Here is a 4,958-nt window from a genome sequence, read left to right as displayed (position 1 = left end):
GTGTGTGTGGCTTCACATGGCCTTCTTATAATAACACCAATTATTGGATTTAGGGGCCACTCTAATCCAGTATGACCTCATTTTAACTTTTGGTAGATGTTTTAATTATATCTGCAAAGACCCTATTTCCAAATAAGTTCACATTCTGAGGTTCTGCGTAGACATGAATCTGTGCGGGATAATGTTTAACCCAGGGCAACATTATAAGCAAAATAAAGAAAGCAAGAAGAAGAAGAGTTTTATTTAAACATTTTTAACTGGGAAAATAAGGATCAGAGGGAGAAACTAAGTTCACTTTGGGGCATTTTTATTTGAGGTACCCATAGGACATCAAAGTAAAGATTCTGGTAAACACCTGTAAATAGGCTTCTGTATAGCACAGACCTAGAGTCCAGAACTGTGCAAAGATGTGGAAGTCACTTAAATATGGGTGATATGTAAAACTATGGTAATTAATAACACTAACGCAGAATCAGAAGAGCACCAAGAACTGGCATCTCTAACTAAAGCATAAAGCCTTAGTTTAAGAGATGATTTTTTCATGATGATGAACTAATAGCAGACTTTTTCAGGATTATAGGCATCATAATTACCTAGTAGTGATGATGATGATGATGATAATAATAATAAATTTATTGGATATTTACTATACGACAGGTATTCTTTTAAGCATTTTACAAGTACTGAGCTATTTAATTACTGCAGTTTAAAAAATTAATAAACAGAAACTTCAATTAAATAGAGCCAGGAGACCAGAAGGGGAAGCTTTCATGCCCTGCAATGACAGCAGAGCACAACAGGAAGAAAAAGACTCCTCTTCTTTCCTGGTAAGGACTCAGCCAATGAAAAGCCATAGACTCTTTATTATTGCTCTCCCAACTTCCTTTTCCTCGCTATAAAAGTGTCCTCCTTCCTTCGCCATGAAGGAACTTGCACATGGCTTACCATGGTTGCAGACCCCAAAATGCAGTTCTCTGCTGATCCCAAATAAATCCATCTTTGCTGGAGAAATATCTGGCAGTCTATTTATTTTTAGGTCAGTAGCAGAAAACCCTAAGAGGTAGGTATTGTTATGATACCCAACCACAGAAAAGGAAACTGAGGCAAGAGAAGGGTTAAGTAGCTTGTCCAAAGTCAAACTGCCAGTAAGTGGAGGAGCCTGGACCGTAACCCCAGTATTAGGGCTCCAGAGCTCTGCTTATCTGCTGGGCTACCCTCCAAAACCCAGGAAAGGAGTGGGCCTATTCAGAAGCAGCTGGCTCTCATCTGACATGGCTACATTTGGTCCTACCACTTTCAACAAGAAAAGTTAAGTAAAAACAAAACGTGATTCTTGAAGTGACACTACACTTCTCTTTCAAGAATGCCTCCTGTTGGATGTTGGAGGTTGAGCCCAAACTGCCAACCAGCTGTGTAAAGAAGGAAATGACCATTCAGATGGATGATGGCTAAACCAACTCCTAGGGTGTGTTCTGTGCAATTCATGCTACATGGAACTTAGTGAAATATGCTTCCTATGCCCAAAAGCAGTAAATCGTTGTGCGTCTGTGTGTGTGCGTGTACAAAATGTGTGTGTATTTCATGTGTGTGTATATGTATATATACATGTACACACACACATATATATTTTTTTTAGCCCAATATGTTTTTAATTTAAAAGATACTATCATCAAAAGGCCATATATTATATATATATATATATATATATATATATATATAAATAAACAAAGTCTCCTTCCTAAAATCCACATTATTCCATGATAGATTTTCACAGCGACTAATATATATATCAATATATTTTTCAAATCTGTTCAGTTATCTATTGGGTAATGCTTTTAGAATTAAAAGATGCCATTATCATCGCAGTCTGAACATTGTACCATTAGGGAGATGTGCTTAGAAATGGTTCAGTGATTTGCTCATTATGACGACTATTTACAAAGATGCCTATTTACATTAGCAATAAATAATCCTGATATCAAAAGAGATAATGGGCATGCACACACCGAGATGGCTGCATGCTCTTAAAATACTTACATGTAGTTTTTCGGTTAGGGCTTTCCCATTAGCAAGTGAAAGTGTGCTCCCTTCAATTTTCTCCACATCGGTCTGGCTTCTGGGCGATGCATCCTTCCATTTCTACAACTTCGGGCCATCCTTTATATTTGTTTGTGTCCTTATTGTTCTTTATGTGCTGTTCAAAAGGGCTTTTTGTCTTAATGCCTTATCCACCACAGAAGACCCAGTTGTCTCTAAAACCAAGATGAGTAGTAGATGTACTCCCCAGTTCAGCAATGAGCTGCCGGGCCTCATCATTGAGTTTGATTGCTCCATCACCATATGTTCCCATTAAGACTATTGTTTCATCTTGTATGGCCTTCAGAAACTCAATAAATGGGGCCACATTTCCTCCCCACATGTCAAAATATCTGGTGTCTATTAGATCTCCGGTTTTTCCATTTACCAAGGCAACATTGATCCCTCTTCCAACATTATTCTTAACACCACTCATTAAAACATTGTCCTCCAGGCAGAGGCTGCTCCACTTGCCATTTTTAAAGCAAAATGCTTCTCAGGGCAAGCTTTTGAGATCCCACATTTATATCTGGGAGGTTCTGTAGAACGTGCAACTGCGTCCAATGCTGACCTTGCAAATAGATTTCCTAAACTTGCATCCATTTTTATTTCAAATACTTGAGAAATAACATAGAATGTCAGCAAAAATACTGCCACAGCTACCACCAACTTTGCAGCACCTGCTACCCTCATGTTTGCTTTTTTTGGCCTATGGCACTTTTCATTAAATAAGCTCCTCCAACTTAGAAGACACTAAAGCTTTACAAGTGAGCCAAGACCGCCCTCCACAGAGTTCAAATGCAACATACAACTCCATCCCCGCCTCTTTAGAGCACTCGGCCCCCCTTTCCGACCCGAGCTGGAGCCCCCGCGTGCCCCACGTGCCAGCCACTGGCCGGAGCGCCAGGCGCTGCGCCACCCCGCCCTCCGCGGAGCCGGAGGACTGCTATATATTTCTTTTTAACCAATGAAGTCTGAGATCAATAGTCATTCAGTTCGACTATTCAACATGTCCTCAAAAATTTCATTATAAAACTTAAAGCAATTTTCACTCTTAAGTGGTACAGTAGTCCCTCAGTATCTCATTGGTTCTGAGACCACCTGTGGATACGAAAATCTGAGGATGCTCAAGTCCCTCACATAAAATGGCGTAGTATTTGCATACAACCTATGAACATCCTCCTGTATACTTTAAATCATCTCTAGATTACTTATAATACCTAATACAATGTAAATGCTATGTAAGTAGTTGTAAATACAATATAAATACTATGTAAATAGTTGGTGTGTGGCAAATTCAAGTTTTGCTTTTTGGAACTCTCTGGAATTTTTTTCCCAAATACTGTTGACCCACGGTTGGCTGAATCTGTGAATGCAGAACCCATGGATATGGAGGGCTGACTTTATTTTTAAATTTTACCATGTTATAGAAGAATATAGAACAAATATATACATTCAGAATCACTATTCCCTGATAGGTGTTTTTTTTTTTTTTTTTTTTTTTTTTGCGGTACGCGGGCCTCTCACTGTTGTGGCCTCTCCCATTGCGGAGCACAGGCTCCGGATGCGCAGGCTCAGCGGCCATGGCCCACGGGCCCAGCCGCTCCGTGGCATGTGGTATCTTCCCGGACCGGGACACGAACCCGTGTCCCCTGCATCGGCGGGCGGACTCTCAACCACTGTGCCACCAGGGAAGCCCCTGACAGGTTTTTTTAAACACAAGTTTTCAATACAAAAAGAAATACATTTTGCAGCTCATAACATTACAATGAAATTATTTGGGTAAAGGATTCTCTCATGAAACAGGTCAATACTAGTAGATCCTTCCCCATACCTTATTAGGCAGCAGAAGTTTTGGGTTGTTTGGTTTTTTGTTTGTTTGTTTTTTGAGCAAGGAATCATGATTTAAATCCTAACAACAAAAGAAAAAGAAATAGAAGAACTTATACTGGAATAATGATAACTCAAGAATTTGGAGATAAGAATTAAATTTATTAGCAACAAGCCAAACTTGGGTAAATGAAACTCAAGTAAATACCCCGAGATTTGAAATTAAGGATAATTTAAGATGAAAAAATAATGTAGGGGAGCAAAATCTGCCACCCCAAAATGTGTCTCTCTGGCATGAAGATTATTTTAAGTTGATTATTTTTTTTTATTGGGGTATAGTTATTTTACAATGTTGTGTTAGTTTCTACTGTACAGTGAAGTGGAGTTCCCTGTGCTATACAGCAGGTTCTCATTAGTTATCTATTTTATACATATTAGTGTATATATATTAATCCCAATCTCCCAATTCATCCCCCCCCCTTTCCCCTTTGGTGTCCATACGTTTGTTCTCCACATCTGTGTCTCTATTTCTGCCTTGCAAACCAGTTCATCTGTACCTAGAGACTGTCATACAGAGTTGATTATTTTTAAGAAACAGAAGACTCAGGAGGCACTTTTACCTCCCCCTTAACTGCCTAAAAGAATTTAGATACTGGGCCCGTACCAAGAATGGAGCTGTCACCGTTAGATAACTACATGTGAGGTAGACAGGGAGGAACCTAGCAAAGTCTGTTTGTTAAAATTCCTCACTGTGTCCCATTGTTTCTGCATGGCCCTGCAAACATTTATTTACCAAACATTTGCTCTTTTCATCTTCCTGTGAATTGCTTTCCTTCCCTTTGCAGTCCCAGACCCCTAGCCCTTTCTCCTTAGCCCCTCAGTCAAGAATGACAGATAAACCTCATTTTGCCTGACTGTCTTTGGAATCTCCCACGTTTATATGGATTCCCTATACATAGGTAACTAAATTTTGCTTTTTTCTCCTGTTAAGCTGTCTTAATCTCATTTTAATTATTCAACCAGCCAAAAGAACCTAGAAGGGTGGGAGGAAA

At 39.4% G+C, this 4,958-nt stretch overlaps 1 pseudogene; it reads right to left on the bottom strand.

Moving 5' to 3' along the window:
- Positions 1-2,089: 2,089 nt before the first annotated feature.
- Positions 2,090-2,769, bottom strand: LOC103077192 (protein FAM3C pseudogene; annotated as a pseudogene).
- Positions 2,770-4,958: the final 2,189 nt, after the last annotated feature.

Source organism: Lipotes vexillifer, unplaced genomic scaffold (genome assembly GCF_000442215.2).
Source record: "Lipotes vexillifer unplaced genomic scaffold, Lipotes_vexillifer_v1.1 scaffold15, whole genome shotgun sequence".
Classification (NCBI taxonomy): Eukaryota; Metazoa; Chordata; class Mammalia; order Artiodactyla; family Lipotidae; genus Lipotes; species Lipotes vexillifer.
The sequence above is the reverse complement of the archived record's forward strand: the minus strand, read 5'-3'. Positions and strand labels throughout refer to the sequence as shown.